Source organism: Schistocerca americana, chromosome 1, assembly GCF_021461395.2.
Source record: "Schistocerca americana isolate TAMUIC-IGC-003095 chromosome 1, iqSchAmer2.1, whole genome shotgun sequence".
NCBI classification, from domain to species: Eukaryota; Metazoa; Arthropoda; class Insecta; order Orthoptera; family Acrididae; genus Schistocerca; species Schistocerca americana.
Window position 1 is genome coordinate 1,105,044,447 of NC_060119.1, and position 22,365 is coordinate 1,105,066,811.

At 39.3% G+C, this 22,365-nt stretch overlaps 1 protein-coding gene across 5 annotated transcripts in view; it reads left to right on the plus strand.

The window, feature by feature from the left end:
• Positions 1-22,365, plus strand: part of LOC124618346 (protein MIX23) — a 38,361-nt gene that overhangs the window by 4,601 nt on the left and 11,395 nt on the right. The window lies entirely within an intron of this gene.

Consider the following 22,365-nt stretch of genomic DNA (forward strand, 5'->3'; position numbering starts at 1 on the left):
AACTATCAGTTTAATAAGCCACAGCTGCAAAGTACTAACACGAATTCTTTACAGACGAATGGAAAAACTAGCAGAAGCCGACCTCAGGGAAGATCAGTTTGGATTCCGTAGAAATACTGGAACACGTGAGGCAATACTGACCTTACGACTTATCTTAGAAGAAAGATTAAGGAAAGGCAAACCTACGTTTCTAGCATTTGTAGACTTAGAGAAAGCTTTTGACAATGTTGACTGGAATACTCTCTTTCAAATTCTAAAGGTGGCAGGGGTAAAATACAGGGAGCGAAAGGCTATTTACAACTTGTACAGAAACCAGATGGCAGTTATAAGAGTTGAGGGACATGAAAGGGAAGCAGTGGTTGGGAAGGGAGTAAGACAGGGTTGTAGCCTCTCCCCGATGTTATTCAATCTCTATATTGAGCAAGCAGTAAAGGAAACAAAAGAAAAATTTGGAGTAGGTATTAAAATCCATGGAGAAGAAATAAAAACTTTGAGATTCGCCGATGACATTGTAATTCTGTCAGAGACAGCAAAGGACTTGGAAGAGCAGTTGAACGGAATGGATGGTGTCTTGAAGGGAGGATATAAGATGAACATCAACAAAAGCAAAACGAGGATAATGGAATGTAGTCGAGTTAAGTCGGGTGATGCTGAGGGTATTAGATTAGGAAATGAGACACTTAAAGTAGTAAAGGAGTTTTGCTATTTGGGGAGCAAAATAACTGATGATGGACGAAGTAGAGAGGATATAAAATGTAGACTGGCAATGGCAAGGAAAGCGTTTCTGAAGAAGAGAAATTTGTTAACATCGAGTATAGATCTAAGTGTCAGGAAGTTATTTCTGAAAGTATTTGTATGGAGTGTAGCCATGTATGGAAGTGAAACATGGACGGTAAATAGTTTGGACAAGAAAAGAATAGAAGCTTTTGAAATGTGGTGCTACAGAAGAATGCTGAAGATTAGATGGGTAGATCACATAACTAATGAGGAAGTATTGAATAGGATTGGGGAGAAGAGAAGTTTGTGGCACAACTTGACCAGAAGAAGGGATCGGTTGGTAGGACATGTTCTGAGGCATCAAGGGATCACCAATTTAGTATTGGAGGGCAGCGTGGAGGGTAAAAATCATAGGGGGAGACCAAGAGATGAATACACTAAGCAGATTCAGAAGGATGTAGGTTGCAGTAGGTACTGGGAGATGAAGAAGCTTGCACAGGATAGAGTAGCATGGAGAGCTGCATCAAACCAGTCTCAGGACTGAAGACCACAACAACAACAACAACAGGTATAAATGTAGAAATGTGTGTCAGTGCAGTTGTGTGAGCCTCAGCTGGTGCACATTTAAACATTTGAAGCCTGAAACAAAAAACAAGTAATTAGTGTCATTCATCAAGCACATATATAGGACAATGGGCTAATTACTTCTGTAATGATTGGCTCATGTAGTTTGGAAGAAAAACTAAACTTGTATATTTAAGAAGCATATTGAGAACTCTTAAATTGTATGAACTGCATTTAAAAAAAAATGCACCATGTGCATATCTGCAAACGTGTGGGATTAAATTTACTGTTAAGACAAAGAAACTAACTAAAATAAAGCCAGTTTGTTTGAATGTGCCTTCTGTGAAATTAAAGTTTGCTGCTATGTAACATTCAGTCCCAAGTTGCTCCACTTGTAACATTTATGGATCCTCCTCAACCTGCTGCCCACAAGGTAGTTGCGACAAGGCACTCGAGCCTGTCTCATTCTCTGATAATGGCCCTCCTGAGTTCATCCAATGTGTGAAGAGGTTACCTGTGACAATGCTTGCAAGCATCAACTGATCTCAGTTGTGCTCAATCATCTTCGTGTCAGCAAATACCACAAGCCATTCCATTTGGGTTTTTCCTAACAACCTGGCACCACTGATTCAGATTCGAATCCAGATATTCCCTTGCCCACAATCTACACATGTAATTATGCTGCCGAATTGTTCTGTTGTTCATAATGTATGCCTGGAGAACAAATTGATAGTGGAGGTGGTTGTCTACTGGTTGGGTCAACAAAGCCCTTCCAGTTGACTCCAAAAAGGCAACGTGCAGTTCTGCTTTCTCTCTCTTCTGACTGGTTTAATGCGATCCTCCACAAATTCCTTTCTTATGCCAACATATTCATCTCTAGAGTAGCACTTGCAACCTACATCTTCATTTGCTGGATGTATTCCAATCTCTGTCTTCCTACACAGATTTTACCCGGTACAGCTGCCTCTAGCACCATAAAAGTTATTTCACGATGTCATTAACAGGTGTCCTATCATTCTGCCCCTTCTTCCCTTGGAAGGGTTTTCCGTATATTTCTTTCCGTGTCGATTCTTCAGAGAACCTCCACATTCTGTACTTTTTCAGTCCACTTAATTTTCAATATTCTTCTGTTTCACTACCAGACAATGCTGTGCTCCAGTCTCAGAAATTTTTTCCTAAAATTAAGGCCTATTTTTGATACTAGGAGGCTTCCTTTGGCCAGGTATGCATTTATGGCCATTACTAGTCTGCTATTTACGACCTCCTTGTGCCACCTGTTGTGGGTTATTTTGTTCCCTTGGTAGCAGAGTTCCTTAACTTCATCTACTTTGTGATCACCAATTATGATTTTAAGGTTCTTATTGTTCTCACTCATGCTACTTCACATTACCTTTGTCTTTCTTCAATGTACTCTCAATATGTAAGCTGTACTCATTAGACAGTTCATTCCATTCAGCAAATCATGTAATTCTTCTTCACTTTCACTGAGGATAGTAGTGTCATCAGAAAGTCTTGTCATTGATATCCTGTCACCATCAATTTCAATTCCACTCTCGAACCTTTCTTTTATCTTCGTTATTTTTTCTTTGATGTATCGGTTGACTACTTCCCTGTCTTACAGCCTGTTAATCTGAGCATTTCGTTATTGTTCTTCTACTCTTATTGCCCCTCTTGGCTCTTGTAGGTATTGTGTATTGCCAATGTTTCATTGTAGGTTATCCTTATTTTTCTCAAAATTTCAAAAATCTGCCATCATTTAACATTGTTGAAAGCTTTTTCCAGGTCAACCAATCTACACCTCTACCCTGCAAACTGTCGTGAAATGCATGGCAGAGGGTATGTCCCATTGAATCAGTTATTAGGGTTTCTTCCCATTCCGTTCACATATGGAGCATGGGAAGAATGATTTTTCAAATGCCTCTGTGCATACAGTGATTATTCTAACCTTATCCTCATGATTCCTGTGTTAGAACTATATAGGGGGTTGTAGTATATTCATAGAGTCATCATGTGAAGCTTGTTCTTGAAACTTTGTTAAAAGACATTCTCGAGATAGTTTACATCTATCTTCAAGAGTCTTCCAGTTCAGTTCGTTCAATATCTCTGTGACTCTCCCACACATAAAAAGGAACCTGTGACCATTTGTGCTGCCCTTCTCTGTACAGGGTATTTCAAAATGAATATATGGGTTTTATGGCTTTATATCACATATTACATTCACCTTACAATTATAAATAATACAGCAGAGTCCCACTAATCCGAACCCCAGTAATCCGAACTTTCAGTAAATCTGAACATGAAAAATGTTAGTCTAAGTATTGAAAACTGTGCAGTAAATTGCTGTACGTACACAGTATTTTAATTTACACTGTGCAGTAAACATGTATTACAAAAGTTGTCAAGAAAACATTTGGTTTAAACAATGCATAACAATGAAAGAAATGCTGTCAAACTTACTAAAATACAGCGGACATTTTCTCCCTACTTTTTAGATGACAAAAACTGTCATTGTTTTTTGGCTTAATGAAGACAGTCTATTATATGACGCATAGTTGCACCATTGTCTCATAAACATCAAATCAGCAGGTGAAGCAGTGGGCTGTTGCTCCAAATAACATAGTGTGAGGTTAAGGGCTTCAGCTGCGTCACTGTGTGGCACCAGCTCTCCTTTGTCGCTTTCTGGCTCATTGTCACTTCTGTCACAGCAGTCCACTTCTTCCTGGTCTTGAGTCACAGCAGCAACTAAATCAGCGTCAGTAAGGCTCTGCACACATGCCCCATCCACTGCAATCCACTCATCTACGTCTCCTGCACTAGCTTCTTCACATCCAGGGTTTATCTGTATCGTTTGTAGTAGATTTTCCTCTTCATTTTCACCTAGGTTGTCCTGAAATTCAAGAGATGTCCACAGTTTTCTCCACGATTTTCTCAGAGTTTTTTCTGAAATATTCTGCCATGCCTCAGCAGCCCAATAAACAACATCCTTCACATGGGTCTTTTTTATTTTGCCCTCTAAAGGAATGCTATCATCTTGGATCAGCATTCTTAAGAACTGTTTTCTGTAAATCAGTTTTAATTTTGCAGTACGCCCTGGTCCATCGGCTGTAGAAGTGGTGTAACTTTAGCACAATTTCTCCATCGCATAATTGCTCACTGCTGGGGTGAGACGGCGCGTTATCAATCAAAAGTATTCCACAGGGAGACAAATGATTTTCCATAGAAAACCATTGAACAGGGGGAACAAACTGGCCATGAAACCATTCTTTGAACAGCTTACCATCCATCCATGCTTTTTTCTGGTTGCAATAATATATGGGCAGGGACTTCACGTTGCAGTTCTTAAAAGCTGTGGACCTAGCAGATTTGCTGATCAGCATTAAAGGCAGCTTGTGATTACCAGCAGCGTTGCTGCACGCTAATAAAGTCACATGATCTTTGCACATTTTAAAACCAGGAGACTGGTCTTCTGCTTTTGATGCCAGGCTTTTTGTTGGCAATGCCTTAAAATTAAGGCCAATCATGTCAGCGTTATAAATTTGTTGGGGAAAATACTTTCCCTCTTTTATCATTTTTTCAAACTCACCCAAGTATTCCTTTGCTGCATCACGGTCAGAAGAAAGGTTCTCTCCAGTAATTGTTAGCTGACAGATTCCATGACGTTTTTCGAATCTGTCCGACCATCCCATACTTGCACTAAAAGACTCATCACCATTCATTAACTTTTTCAGGTAAATAGCCTTCTCCTGAACCAGTGCTCCACTCAAAGGAGTTCCCCTTTCTCTTTCTTGCATAAACCAAAGGAAAAGAGCTTCATCCACTTTATTGTACTGGGACTGTTTCAAAGTCTGCCAACTTTCGAGTGTTTTTCATGAAGGCATTGCACAGGACTGTTGAAGTTTCACTCAGTTCTTCCAATCACAAATGGTTTACCAACACCCAGTTCCGTTGCCCGTTTAGATACATTCTCACCATTGTCTATCCGCTTCAAAGCATTCAGCTTTTCTTTGAGAGTTAACGTTGCATGTTTCCATTTACTCATGATGAAAATACATACACCACTACACCTGAACAAATACATTACAACTGTTACACATGCCAGCGATTGGTAACTAACCTAGCACTTTGCTAGCCAAGTGGCAGTGCACTGATCACAGACACTACAAAGGTCTCAACAGTGCACAACAACAAGGGCAGGTAGTGAGGGTGAGCCATTGTTCCCCACTTGTTTCCATTTGTTACCAGGGTGTACCTACTTATTTGCTTGGTGTACTTCATCCTAGAAACTCGTCACCGTAATTCCGGCTAATCTGAACAAATTGGTAATCCAAACAAGCTCCAGTCCCATTAGTTTGGATTAATGACACTCTACTGTACACCAAATGAAAGAGAAGCACAAACAGTTTTTCTTACAGTTATTTGGTGTGAACACCGACCACACATCAAGTTGATGGGTGAGTTGTTCTGGAACTCTGATCAGTGTGTCGGGAGTAACTGTTGCAGTAACACTGTTTCTAAAGTCGGGTAGGTCAGCTGGTATCAGAGGCACATACACATGATTGTGTCAGATTGTGTGTGAACATGGTGGTCGTGCATAAAATGCTGTGTCATTCGGCCCATTGCACCCAATCAACTGGTCGGATACAATGTCGTTTAACTGGTCGTCTACTGAGTTCCATCTTGCTCCCAAATAAAGATGTATTTTTCACCTTCTTCCCATTGAGGCAAGGGTTGTAGCTGTAGCACATCAAGATAAGAAACAACAGTTACAGTTGATTCACTGAAAAAGATAGGCCCATAAACTTTCCGTGGGGATATTTCTTGAGGCTATGTGTGAAAGACCCGCACCCATTCAGCACGGTTTTCAGTCACTCTTTTTCATTCTATACTCTTCCCATTGCACACAGGTATGCAAACAAAACTGTTTGAGTTGCTCTTTCATTTGGTGTATTATTTGCAATGCCTTAAAACCGGTATTTTCATTTTGAAATACCCTGTATATGTTCAATATCCCGTGTTAGTCCTATTTGGAATGTATGCCAGATACTTGAGCAGTATTGTAGGATGAGTCACACGAGTGATTTGTAAGCAATGTCCTTTGTAGATTGTTTGCACTTGCCCAGTGTTCTACCAATAAAACAAAGTCTTCCACCTGCTTTACTCACAACTGACCCTATGTGATCATTAATTTCATATCCCTACTAAGTTTTACACTCAGATATTTGTATCAATTGGCCGATTCCAGCAGTGACTCATTGATAGTATAGTCATAGGCTACTACTATCGAGTGCACAGCTTTACATTTCTGAATATTTAAGCAGGTTACCAATCTTTACACCACTTGGAAATCTTATCAAGACATGACTGAATAATTATGCAGCTTTTTCAGAGACTACTTCATTGTAGGTAACTGCATCATTTGCAAAAAGTCTGGGATTACTATTAATATTGTCATTAATATACAACATGAACAGCAACGGTCCCAACACACCTCTCTGGTGTCCTTGACCTTCACTAAAATCAAACTTGTCATCACATAATAGATCCTCAGTTTTCTTTTCCATTCTTCTGTACATTATTCTTGTCAGCAACTTGGGTTAATGAGCTGTTAAACTGACTGTACAATAATTCTTGCACTTGTCGGCTTTTTATCGGCTCTTGCAGTCTTCAGAATTGTGTAGATGATGTTTTTCCAAAAGTTGGGTGGTATATCATCAGACTCACACATTCTACAAACTGACTTGGATAGTTGTTTCGTTGCCACTTCCCCCAATGATTTTAGAAATTCTGACGGAATTTTATCTATCCCTTCTGCCTTATTCAATCTTAAGTCTTCCAAAGCTCTTTTAAATTCTGACTCTGATACTGGATCCCATATCTCTTCTATATAAGTTCCTGTTTCTTCTTCTATCATGTCAACACACATCTTCAACCTCATAGATGTCTTCAATGTACTCTTTCTGCCTATCTGCTCTCTCCTCTGCCTTTAACAGTGGAATTCCCATTGCACTCTTAATCTTGCTTTTAGTTTCACTGAAAGTTGTTTTGATTTTTCTATATGCTAAGTCAGTCCTTCCGAGAATAATTTCTTTTTTGATATTTTTCATGCAGCCATTTCACCTTAGTTTCCCTGCACTTCCAATTTATTTCATTCCTAAGTAACTTGTATTTCTGAATTTCCCCGAACATTTTTGTACTTCCTTCTTTCATCAATCAACTGAAGTATATCTATCTTCTTTTACCCATGGTCTCTTTGCAGTTACCTTCTTCATACCTATGTTATTTTTTTTCCAACTTCTGTGATTGTCCTTTTTCTTTATGTCCATTCCTGAAACTTTCTGGAAGACCAAATCTGTGTGCCAGACCAAGACTCAAAGTGAGACCTCTACCTTTCATGGACAAGTGCTCTACCAACAGAGCTACCCAAGCACAACTCACAACATGTTCCCATAGCTTTACTTCGGCCAATATCTCATCTCCTACTGTCTTAACTCACTTGGTAGAGCACTTGTCTGCGGAAGGCAAACATATTGAGTTTGAGTCTCGGTCTGAAACACAGTTCTCTGCCAGGAAGTTTCGTTATATCCATTCCTCTTCAAATGAATTGCCTACTGAGTTATTCCTTAGTGCAGCATAGTATCTTAAACTTTAGTCTGCTCTTCATTACTACTAAATGGTGATCTGAGTCTATATCTGTTCATGGGTATGCCTTATAATCCAGTATCTGTTTTCAGGATCTCTACCTGTCTATGATCTAAACTAACTGAAATCTCTTCCTATCTCCCAGCCTTTTCCAAGTATAACTCCTCCTCTTGTAATTCTTGAACTGAGTATTCACCACTACTAGCTGAAATTTATTGCAGAACTCAATTAGTCTTTCTCCTCTCTCATTCTCAGTACCAAGCCCATAGTCTCTCGTAATACTTTCTTCTACTCCTTCCACTACAACTGTATTCCAATCTCCCATGACAATTAGATTTCCATCTCCCTTTAACTACTGAATTACCGATTCAGTATCCTCATATACTTTCTCTATCTCTTCATCTTCAGTCTGCGATGTTGTCAGTGTTGCTTTGCTATCAACTCTGATTAGAATAACAGTATCACTGAATTGTTCACAGTAAGTCACTGTCTGCCCTACCTTCCCATTCATAATGAATCCTACTCCCATTATGCCATTTTCTGCCGCTGTTGATAGTATCCTGTAATCATCGATCAGAAAGCATTGTCTTCTTTCCATTTCCCTTTATTAACCCCTATTATATATATATTGAGTCGTAGCATTTTCTGTATCAGATTTTCTGGCTTCCTTACCATGTTCAAACTTATGACATTCCACACCTTGACTCAGAGAACATTATCCTTTTGATGGTTAGTTACCTTCCTCTTGGCAATCCCTTACGAGAGATACAAATGGGGGCTAGTTCAGAATCTTTTGCCATCATCATGACTTTTTTTCAACTACATGCCCCATGTCCTCTGGATACACATTATCTGTCTCTAATGCAGTGGTTTCCATTGCATTCTGCATCCTCATTCTGTTTACCATTGCTGATTCTTCCGCCTTCAGGAACAGTCTCCCACCCCAAGGGCAAGACCGTGCCCTTAACCTCTGTTCGGTCCTCAGCCCTCTTTGACAAGGCTATTGGCTGAATGAAGATGACTTCTTATGCCAGAAGTGTTCGGCCGCCATTGCTGATGCTTTTTATTCACAATTTAAGGGATGGCAGGCTTCAAACCAGGACCAAGGACGTTTTGATTAGTAATCAAAGACATACCCCTACACCACTGGTGCACCTATGAATCAGACGTAGGTGCCAATCATCGGTGTTGTTGACTACGGTTGATGTCTTTGAACAGATCTTCAATTTTTTTCACGTCTCATGATAGCAGCTGAATGTTTGAATGATGTCTGTGTTGTGTTCACCAATTTGGTGGGCTACTTCTCTCACTCACAAACCATCATGCCATAAAGTGACAATGTATACACTGTCTAAGCTTGAAATGTCAATTCAAGGCAAGTTGACAAATTGAAAACTTTTCACAAACCACATTCTCTCTTTCATGACTACAGACACAGTATTGCACCACGAATGTGGCTTTTATGTCCATTACACAGGTAGTGATTTCATGTGGGCAAAAGAGGATTAGGACAGCAAAAAACAGAAAATTATGAGGTTGGTGCAGAACTTTTTTTGAGCAGTTTATAATGCTCTTGGCCACATATGTCATACATAATTTATATACTTGTGTGTGTCATTTGTCCACCTTTTGATAACAGTATAGGAAAAATTAGTACAGACATGAATAAAAATTTATAAAAAAAAGCAGTAGCCAAGAGGTATTTCTATTTAAACATTGTAAGGGTTGAACGATTATGTACAACCAACAGTTGTATACAAGACTCATTCTTCATTTTCCACAAAAGGAATTGGTTGCATGTACATGCATCTGAAATCTATGTAAACAACTACAGTTTCCCGTGCTCTTCATTTCCACTGACTCACATTTCCCAGTTGTATTTACACACTTCATGTCGTCAGTAGAAGGAAAGATTTGCAGAAGCTTAAAAAAAAGAAAAAGAAATATTATTTTACCTTGCCATATTCTTTAAACATTCTTGTTATCTACTTCACTGGCTTTTTCATAAGTATTCTCTACTACCACAAAAGCCAGTTGAGATTGCACATGATCTTAATTTATCTTGCAAGTTGATATCATTTTTATGTTTTATACTGAGGGTGAGCCAGGTACCTAATATACACCAATGTTTTCTAAGATTTTTTTGCAATTTAAGATAATTATCAGCACTGTCAACATGGTGATAGCGACCATGATGTTTGAGATCGTTTGCAGTTAAAACATAATCTTTTAGCTATTGGAGTCCACTTTATCTGGCAGGATGTAGGGGAGGGGGTTCCATGCTAAGTCATACCATGTTTTTCTGATACTATGGCATCATCATTGTCTTAAGTCAGAAAATAGCACATCATATTATAAAAAACTTACAATGACAGAGCAGCGATAAAATATGTTTGGATCAGTAAAAATAAGCTTGTGTTTTCTTCCATGCGGATAGTTAGATGTGGAGAAAACTCTAAGTACTAGTGTAGTTTGATGAAGATTTTTGTACAACTGTTAACATACGAATAGTACTGGCATATATAATATCTGTAATTCTTACTGGTTTTTACTGACTATGTAGCTAGTCAATTTCCTATACACTTAATTGTTAAAGTCTCCAATTATAAATTTCTGCATATACGCACACCTGCTGCCGTGTCTATACCGATACATTTCGTAAAAAATGGTGGAATTACCAAAGTTAGGATCTGTCTGTCAGTTTTGGCATGTGACCTAGTCAAGATGGCAGACATCTGAACTTCAAACATACTAAATATGGTGACCACTACCTCACACATTTCACCTGCTGATAGATCTCAGTAATAAGCTAAATGTTTAACATACACTATAAAAAGTAACCATCAGGACAATCACAGGTGAGGTCAAATTAAATCCATTACAGTAACAATCAAAACACCACTCCAAACAAATATTCACCCAAGAGTAAAGTACACAAAATCATCAACACCCAACCCAAAATTGGAAAAAGCATAACATTGGTACTGTACATTTTGATTGACCTATATAGTTGCAAAGAAGGCAACATACCAGGAACCCACATACAACTCGAAAACCCGATACCGTAAATTTTTCTTTACCTATGCAACTCAAACGAAGACAGCAATACCAGCATCCCAGGCACAGTTCAAAAGCCCGGTACCGCAAATTTCACTTGCCCTATATTGCTCAAACGGAACCCACAATTCTAAGATCCCCCAATTAGGAGAACTAAGTATTATCAAAACCTCCTTGCCGCAGTGGTAACACCAGTTCCTGTCAGATCACTGAAGTTAAACACTGCTGGGCTGGGTTAGCACTTGGATGGGTGACCATCTAGTCTGCCGAGTGCTTGGCAAGCGGGGTGCACTCAGCCCATGTGAGGCAAACTGAGGAGCTACTTGATTAAGCAGTAGCGGCTTCAGTTTTGTAAACTGACATAAGGCCTGGAGAGCAGTGTGCTGACCACATGCCTCTCCATATCAGCATCCAGTGACACATGTGGGCTGAGGATGACATGGCAGCCAGTCAGTGGCCAGTACTGTTGGGGGAGGGGAGTGCACACACACACACACACACACACACACACACACACACACACACACACACAGAGAGAGAGAGAGAGAGAGAGAGAGAGAGAGAGAGATACACACCTGGTTTGAGATGCAGAGATATTCCTCGTTTCATAAATTCCACACACTGCCGACACTTCACACATTCCACTGCATAGACACATGACTGGAGAAATTAAAAGTAGCAGCAACTAACAAAAGACTATTAAATACCATTGTAAGGTCGATACACAGTACCAAATGAAACACCAAAAAGAAAAAAAAACTTTCAAACAATTAATAACATGGTGAACAAGCAATTTCAAAACCGAAAATGAATCAGTAGCCTGTAACTATCAGCATTAAGATAACTCACTGACAAGCCAACAGAAACAAACTCCCAAAACACTGAGTAACACACATCACAAAGTCCAATGCCACACTAACTTCATTCACAAACAATTGAAAAACATAAACATCCCACACACTCTGCAAACACAATCCATTTCCAACACACCATGTCTCAACATCGTCACACAAAACAACACAGTTAACTGATGAGTCAAAGCCGATGGGTGTTATCCCGCTTTTCAGTTGACTCTTAATTACTGTAGTATACATTAACTTTATAGTGCTGTGAATTTGAGGAGTATTTTTATTTGAAAATTTTAGAGTGAGTTTTGATTATATGACTTTCCCATGTCTATACTCACCTACCATAACCCAAAGAAGTCAGTTGCTGTATTTTGAGAACTTTCCAGTTGCTCATATACAGGCCCTAATCAGAATTTTTACATTTTATTGTTGTGCTTTGTGTTTAGGTTATTGATTCGTGATGATTTTAATTCAAGTATCTAACAGATGTTAGACTGAAATGGTCTATGGACGTTACTGGCTCTTTGTGATTGAGTACCAATCATAATTATCTTTACTCAGTTAGGTCCTAGAGGTAGTAGTACACTGATACATAATGTAAGATGAAGCTAAATAAACATATACCTAACCTGTTGTAAACAGTGTGTCTGATTTCAGAATAAAATTTTCACTCTGCAGCAGAGTGTGCACTGATATGAAACTTCCTGGCAGGTTAAAACCGTGTGCCAGACCGAGACTCGAACTCGGGACCTTTGCCTTCCGCAGGCAAGTGCTCTACCATCTGAGAGCGTGACTCATGACCCATCCTCACAGCTTCAATTCTACCAGTACCTCATCTCCTACCTCCCAAATTTCACAGATGCTCTTCTGCGAACCTTGCAGAACTAGCACTCCTGGTAGAAAGGATATTGCGGAGACATGGCTTAGTTACAGCCTGGGGGATGTTTCCAGAATGAAATTTTCACTTTGCAGCGGAGTGTGCACTGATATGAAACTTCCTGGTAGATTAAAACTGTGTGCTGGACCGAGACTCAAACTCAGGACCTTTGCCTTTTGTGGGCAAGTGCTCTACTATCTGAGCTACCCAAGCACGACTTGTGAGCCGTCCTCACAGCTTTCGGCCAGAAGGCCTTCTTGTGAAATGTACAGTAGAAACACAAACATTCACGCAAATACAGCTCACACTCTCATGACCACTGTCTCTAGCTGCCAAAATGTTGGCAATTTTGAAGTTCACAGTAAGGTAATCATTGATATTAACATTCAACGTATTTATGAATAAACTTTAAATTAAAATAAAAAATTAAATACAGTACTGGGGAAAAGTAAATGAAAGATTACATTGTTACTGGTATCATTGTCTCTTCAGAAAAGCATATTAATTCTGTAAAATATTCCAATTTAGTAATGACACAAAAATACTTCCATACATACTATAATACATTGTTTTTTTTTCTTCTTAAGTTGAGAAGATGTTCTCATATTCTACCTGAAACTGATAACTCTGAAAATAAATGTGAAATATTGCTATAATGAGATTTATGAAAAGTAGACATGAAGGATGAAATTATTTCTGTTAAGAGGAATGAGAAAGTTATAAGTACAGTCCATTTGTAACAAATACAAGGGTTGACTGAAAGGTAATGCCTCCACATTCGTAACTCTTCAATAGTTGGCAACGTTGGTTTGCGGCAGGTACTGGTTGTTCTGTAGCCTCTTCTCTGCAGCTCCAGTTGGTGGGAAGCCTTAGCATTGAATGGTTGTATTGTTGCAGTGTAAAGTATGGAACCATGCACAGGCGGTCGGTCAGTGCGATTTAAGTTACATGCAGTCATTGAATTCTTGACAGCAGAAGGTGTCACCCCAAAGGAGATTCATCAGAGAATGAGAGCAGTTTATGGTGACTGTGTTGATGTGAGTACTGTGCATCATTGGGCGAGTAAGTTTAAAGATATTGAGGCAGGAACGTCTAACCTGCGTGACAAACAAATAGATGGACGTCCTGTGACAGCCACCACCGAGTTTCACAAACAAAATGTTGACAGATTGATTCAGGACAATTGTCGTATCGCTCAGAGAGAAATTGCAAGCACAATCGGCATTTCACAAGAACGTGTCACATTATTGGGACACATTATCGGAAGATCTGTGCACGGTGCGTACCCCGGATGCTGACTCCTGAAATGAAAACACACAGACTTGAAATTTGCCAGGAACTCCTCTCGCATTATGAGAATGAAGATGATGCCTTTCTCCATTCAATTGTGACAGGAGACAAAATGAGGGTACACCATTATGACCTGGAATGAAAAGTCAGTCTATGGATTATCAACACAAAGACTTGCCCCTGAAAAATAAATTCAAGATGCAGCCCTCAGTTGGAAAAATTATGGCCACAATGTTCTGGGATGCAGATGGTGTTATCCAAGTTGATTTCCTTGATCGTGGAACAACAATAAATTCAGAGCATTACATCACAATGCTGTGAACTCTGAAACGATGGCTAACGAGGGTCCAAAAGGAAAAGGGAAATGTTTTCCTGCAGCACAACAATGCCAAACCACACACTTCGTGTGCCACCAAAGCAGAACTTCAGAGACCGCCTCTCATCATCGTACGGCGTCCTCCACACAGTCCAGATTTAGCCCCGACTGATTTCCATCTGTTCCCGATAATGAAAGACAATCTTTGGGGACATCATCACGCTTCTGATGAAGACCTTGAGAGAACTGTGAGACTTTGGTTGCGGAAACGGATTGAACGAAAGTGAAGGCATTACTTTTCATTCAACCCTCATACGTTGATAGAAGTTGTGACTACATATACTACAAATTGCAGTCATAACAATAATTGTAACTATTACTTCATAAAACAATTACCAAGTGTTTGCAGGGAGTAAAGGTTGTGACAAAGCAGGTGGATTCCATGTAGCTGGTAATTATCCACCCCCCCCCCCCCCCCCCATTTTTTTTTTTTTTTTTTTTTTTTTTTTTTTTTTTTTTTTTTTTGCAAATATCATTGATATGATAATTTATATGCCACATGCACAATACTAAAAACTGTGAATATTAATCAGAGCTTAGCTAATGTAACTTTATTGTCCATTATATTCTTTTGATTAATTAGAACTCATAAGTGTGATTAGTTTACCTGAAAACTGAACACTAGAAATACCAGTAATTTCAAACTTAGTTATTATTTGTTCATATGCCAACAAATGCCTGTTTGCTAACTTCCTGACAACGTAGATGAAAAAGCCACGTAAAGAATGGTAGCATTTATACATCTTTGGAAATACGTTAGCAACTTTTGCACTCATTTAATTCTGGAGTAATTAGCATTCACAGTTAAAACATTGTTATTGAAACAGAATAAGATATTTTAGAAAAATAGACAGCGTAATTCTATAGTCATTATTGCTGTATCTAAAAGTTCAAATTCAGAAGAGTCTCCCTCCACTGTTCAGTTAATCAGATGCATAAATGTTTAATTGTAATTTGTAAAAGCCAGTGAATGACAATAGATAAATGTAGCTCTAATTATTGTAATTTTTTAAAAGAGAAGCTGCTGGAAGCCATTTTAGTCAGCCTGTGGAAGATTATAAAATGTGCAAGGTCTGTCTCCACTGATAAGGGAAATGTATACCAAAGATGCTTTGGCATCAGTTATAAGTCAGGAAATGTATTTTATTTTATATAAATTCTGTATTTGAGAATTTAGTTAGTGACTGTTTTTAAAACAGTTGGACGTTGAATGCGTAATAGTATCACGGACTATGCGTAATAGTATCACGGACTGTGCCAAACGTCAACAATGCTTCTGTGATAATAGAATCAGACTGTGAACTGTGTTACTTCCAAATTATACTTAAAGTGCACTTCATTTTCATATTGAAATAACGGTTATACTTCAAGGACAGTGAGTTAAGAAGTTTAATCAGCAACTGTGTTAACTATCTGTTTGTCACGTGTAAACTTTTGTGTCTCTTCAATGTTAGATTACTGCTCTCGTGAACAATCCCTTTATAGGACATTGACTGAGTGTAGTATGTAGCTAATCATTTATCTGTGCATAAATTATGTTAGATGAGACTTGATCTGACCATGAACAGTATTTAATTCAGCAATCAAAGAGCAAGTAAAATATTTGATTTCCAAATCCTGTGTGGACCACAATATTCGTAGTACACTGTCTCTACCACCAATTTCCAGCCAGATTCAATGGAGGTACTGCTACTGAGGGAATTTTTTGCACTGGTAAATATGGCTGAGCTTTAAGACAACAAATCACTGTATAGCTGAGAGGGCAATAGGCACATAAACTCCCTCTGAAACAAAGAAAACTATCAGGGCTCTCAAAGGGGAACATTCTCCTGAGGTACAGCACCAAGTCATTTGAGCTTGCTTACTGCATTGTAGCCTTGTTCTCCCACTATAATTTTTAACTCCTGCATGTTCCTACACTATCAGATTAATTATCCCTTGATGGCTTAGGATATGTGCTATCAACAAATCACTTCTTGTAGCCAATTGTATGCTGAAGCTCTTTTCACGTCAATTTGATTTATTTCCTCCTCATTAGTTATCTGATTTGTGCATCTAATATAAAGTACTTTTCTGCAACCACTTGTCAAAAGCTCTCTTCTCATCTGTACTATTTATCGCCACATTTCACTTCCACATAAGGCTATGCCGCACCCATATACTTCCAGAAAAGTGTCCTCAACACTAAAACTTAAATTAGATGTTACATATTTTGATTACTCTGAAAAGCTCTTCTTGCCATTGTCAGTGTTCATTTTATGTTCTCTTTACTTCTGCCCTCAATTATTTTGCTACTCAAATAGCAAAACTCGTCTACTACCTTTACTTTCTCATTTATGAATTGAATTCCTTCATCACTACCTGACTTAATATGACTACACTCTATTCCCCTGTTTTGCTTTTATTGGTGTTTCTTTTGCATCTCATCTAGAGACTAACCATTCCAATCAGCTGATCTTCCAAGGCTTTTCCGGTTTCTGTATAGAATGACAGTGTCATTGGCAAATCGTAGTTTTCTTTTTTTTAATGTAATTAATTTTTTTGAGGAAAATGCAAAGCAGGAAAGTCTAGAAGGCAAATGCAGAACTGCAGAAGTATGTTTGGCTATAGGATTTTGATTACAGAAAAATCAAAGAAAACTCTGGGAAACAGAAGCAACTGTATGGCCATCAAGAGTGCAGATAGCAATCCAATATTAAGGAAAAATAGAAAACTGGAAGGTGAAAGTAATATGTAGAATGTTCATATACACAAAAGAAAATTTAAGACATTAGTGTGGAAAGGGAAGACACTTGGTGTAGATGACCATGTCTCAGAATTTTTAAGATATTTGGAGGAGTCAACCACACCAAAACTGATTTGTTTATTGCTTTTGCAAAATGAATCTGTAGTCTCCGTATGTATTGCAGGTTGTAAATGCATACTGCAATCATAGCAATAATTGAAACAATGAGTTGATAAAATCATTTCAAAGTATTGCAAGGAGTAAATTGAGTGCTTGATACACATATAAAAAAGACTGAAAGCAGAAAGCTTTTGGTCAAAGTATACAGACTCTGCAAACCTCTGTGAAGGGCAAGGCAGTGTGTACTTACATTGTATTATATGTTAAGGTTTCTTCTTGTTCCAATGATGTATAGAGCAAGGGGAGGATAACTGCTTAAAACCCTCTTTGCCTCCTGTAATTAATGTAATCTTGTCTTTGAGGTCTCTGCAGAAATGATACACTATGTGATCAAAAGTATCCAGACACCCCAAAAAACATACATTTTTCATGTTAGGTGCGTTGTGCTGTTACTGCCAGGTACTCCATATCAGCAGTATCAGTAGTCATTAGATATCGTGAGAGAGCAGAATAGGGTGTTCCGCAGAACTCACGGACTTCGAATGTCGTCAGGTGATTGGGTGTAACTTGTGACATACATCTGTATGTGAGATTTCCACACTGCTAAACATCCCTAGGTCCGCGGTTTCCGATGTGCTAGTGAAATGGAAATGTGAAGGGACACATACAGCACAAAAGCATACAGCCTGATCTTGTCTGTTGCCTCACAGAGACCACCGACTGTTGAAGAGGGCCGTAATGTGCAATAGGCAGACATCTGTCCAGGCCATCACATAGGAATTCCAAACTGCATCAGCATCCACTGCAAGCACTATGACAGCTAGGTGGGAGGTGAGAAAATTTGGATTTCATGGTCAAGCGGCTACTCAGAAGCCACACATCACACCAGTAAATGCTAAACGATGCCTCACTTCGTGTAAGGAGTATGAACACTGGATGACTGAACAGTGGAAAAACGTTGTGTGGAGTGATGAATCATGGTACACAGTGTGGCAATGCGATGGCAGGGCGTGGGTATGGCGAATGCTCAGTGAACGTTATCTGCCAGCGTGTGTAGTGCCAACAGTAAAATTCGGAGGCGGTGGTGTTATGGTGTGGTCATGTTTATCATGGATGGACCTTGCACCCATTGTTGTTTAGTGTGGCACTTTCACATCACAGGCCTACACTGATGTTTTAAGCACCTTCATGCTTTCCACTGTTGAAGAGCAATTTGGGAATGGCAATTGCATCTTTCAACACAATCGAGCACCTGTTCACAATGCATGGTCTGTGGCGGAGTAGTTACACGACAATAACATCCCTGTAATGGACTGGCTTGCACAACGTCCTGACCTGAATCCCATAGAACACCTTTGGGATGTTTTGGAACGCCAACTTCATGCCAGGCCTCCCTGACCAACACCAGTACCTCTCCTCAGTGCAACACTCCATGAAGAATGGGCTGTCATTCCCCAAGAAACCCTCCAGCACCTGATTGAACGTATGCCTGCAAGAGTAGAAGCTGTCATCAAGGCTAAGGGTGGACCAACACCATATTGAATTCCAGCATTACCGATGGAGAACGCTACGAACTTGTTAGTCATTTTCAGCTAGGTGTCCAGATACTTTTGATCACACAGTGTATATATGGGGCTGAAGTACATTTAACGTGATATGGTTCTTGAAAATTTATAAGTAGCATTTTGTGGAACGATAGGAGTCTGTAGCAGCCAGGACCACTGCTTCTCACTGTACTGTGGTACCACGAGCGAATATTTTTATTGCGCTGTCAGATATTTTGATGCCACCTGTGAGAGGCACTGTGTTTCACAGCAATATTATGCTCACAAATACTTATTAGTTAGAGGTAGGAATAATACTACCATAAGGTGGAATTTCTCAAAGTTGTGTTCTCCATTGACAAGCTCTTCCTTCCTGAAAACTGAATAAAGTTTGAAAATTTCTCATGTACGCCAGACACCTTGACTATGACATGCACGGTAATTGATCAGATAGCTTAGGTGTCATGGCTTATCTGACACTGGTGACCCTGGCACGATTTGAACACACAATAGCACTGAAAGGATAAGATTGTAACATAACATTATCATTGACTGAACATGCACCTTCAGTCTTCTGGCTCTCTGTGCACTTACCATCCTTCTAGCCACGTAATCTGACATTGTGGTTCGACCAAGTGGAAGCCAGTTTCCTCTACATGGGCATTACAGCAGATTTCACCAAATTCATGATCGTGGTAAGCTGGGTGGAACATAAATATGCCTGGAGATTGAAGATGTAATCATTGCTCTGCTTATGAAAAAATGGAGACAGAACTGTGTCTTAGGACGTCTGCATCGCAAGAGGAATTAATCAGATAAGTTTTAACACAAGAAGAAGTTGGTGGCAGGAAACTGTCACAATATTCTAGACATTTACGGAGTAAAGATGACATTAGTATCAACCCTGATAGTCTTCTGCATACATTGTGGAGTAGTTGTCAGCCACTTCAAGTGAAGGCTATTATAGTGACACAAACCGACATGGCTTAGGCACAGTGGCTGAATAGGCTCGTAAAATATTCAGCACAATCACGCACGTGTCGGTAAATTCAGTCACAGTGCCATGCAACAGCTTGTCAATGCCCCTGGTTTCACACACCATTCATGACGCAGCCAAGGTTGATTTGTTGACTAAATAGATTGGTGAACTGTTGACTAAGCAGGATCGCAGCAAGGACAGTGGACATACTACAAGAAATCTAGAAGTCACTCTACAACTGCCTCTTCAGCATCTGGTACAAGTGAAACCTCTGTCTGTTGGTACTATAAAAGATTTGGAGACCAGGCGCATAAATGTACTAGGCCTTGCATCCATCCAAAGGCCAGCAGAAATCGGACGTAGCCACATCAGCTGATTGCCAGGCTGCATTGCAGTGCCTTCTCACAAAGGACTGCAAGTCCGATTGAAAATATATAGTAGACATTGGATCAAACCTATGCATATTTCCACACATGCTGTTACACAACAGGCAACCAGCGACCACCTTCTGCCTGACAACAGCTAATAATTCCACCAAACCAATGTATGGTACACTGCGGATCAAGGGGATCTTGGATTTTGGTGTGAACTGCCATGGGACTTGACAGTTGTAGCTGTGTTAGAACCCATTATAGGGGGAGAAGTTTTCAGCGTAGTGTCAACTGTTAGACACGGCAAACACTCAGCTAGTTGATGGCATTACCGGCTTAACAATCTCAGTTTTCATATGAAATGCAGTAGCATACACTGGTGTCCTGTTGACTCTAATGTTTATCCGCAGACCGTCTGGCCATAGCAAAAGCTGAGTTCAACAGCATGTTTCAGGACTGTGTTATGTGCCAGTCGAGCAGCGGTCCTTGATTGTCCCCATTTTGCTTAGTGCTTAAGAAGTGTGGTGCTTGGCACTCGTGCGCAGTTATCGAACCCTCAGTACCAGAACTGTGCTGAAACGATACCCCATACCCTTAGTATGAGATTTTAACTACATGCCAAGTGGTATGACTTTATTTGGTGTTCTAGACTGCACCAAGGTGTACACTCAGATTCTAGTGTCGGTGGCAGACATACTGAAGATGGCCATAATCACTCCGTTTGGTTTATTCGAGAGTCATTTTGTGATATTTTGCCTCCGAAACTCTGCACAAACTTGGCAAAGGTTTATAGATTTGACATGGTCTCCCCTTTTCCTTTGTGTATTTTGATGGTATCCTGTTTTTTTTTCTGCCTTGCCAGAACAGCATTGACTGCTTCTGACTGGTATTTAAATGTTTAGAACAGTATGACATAGTTTTAAACACCATTAAATGCATTTTTGGCCGGACACAGATTAATTTCCTGGGCTGTAAGATCTCATCATGACGTTCACTGCCTATATCTGAAGAAGTTGAAGCCATCTTATAAATTCCACCACCAAGAACCTTTAAAGAACTGCATATCTTCCTCAGTCTGCTTAACTTGTGTCACCGACATTTGCCACATGTGGTTGAGTTGCAAGAACCGGCAATAGCAGCACTAACTGGCCCAAAGAGCTAAGGTAACTTGCCAGTTCCCTGGACGAATAGCTTGGACCGTAGGCCTGATGCTCATGAATGGCAACATCTTGATGCAAGGATGGGCTCAGAGGTATAGAGAGTATTTTTGCATCAAAGTCTTTTTGCTAGGACAAAAATTTCCATAGGGTTTAATGCACATCTGCTAATATGTTACTCATTATCAACATTGAGTTACGCCGTTCATTGATCCCAGCAGTTTTTGTTTGATCTCCTCTTGAGGATCTGAAAATACTTGTTCCTGATTTATTTTATATAAATAAGATTTGTGAAATCTGCTGTTGTTTTTTCCCTGCTAAAATTTCTTAGCTCTCAACAAACCTGCTAACAAGGCCATCAATTGCCACTCTTAGTGACTCTTGGTAAAAATGTCAAATTAATTTCTTTTTTACATTTGTAGACTTTTGTGGACAGAGACAATTATAATAAAATTCTTCTGTGTTGTAGACTAAATTATTTTATTATTGATAAATTTGTATCATCTTGTGATGCACACAAGGATGAATACTGGAAAAAATACAGTTTACAAGTGATGTCAAATAGAAAGTCGTGAGAACTGGCACTTTGTTCTGTACAGTAACTTTACACACCATATGTGGTGATGACACAAACTTGTTGCTCTGGTGTATTGAGAGTGTGGTGGAGCTGATGTTTCTTTTATGTGAGACAGTAAGCCGTGTGCTGGTGTGAACCGATAGCTGTGACATCAGTATCTGAACTGGAGGAAGTGTTTTCTTTGAAGAATATGACACAATCTAAAACCGAGAAGAATTTGTGGTAACCAACTTTTGATTGAAATTAACTAAATTTTTCATTGATGCTTGGCAGAACACAATAATAATATTAAAAAGGAAAACACTTCATAGTGTTGTGAAAATCATTACAGAACATTAGAAAGTGTTTTCCATTTTAATACAATTTTGGATTATTTGTTCAGGAAGAACACCTGAATAAAATTTTGCTGTGATCTATTTCACCATCAAATATCTAGTCAAAATCTACTGTCATGAACTCAAGTCAGTTCCACCAATTCATTGATTGTTTTGCAATGATAAGATGTGACCCTATTATGTGATGTA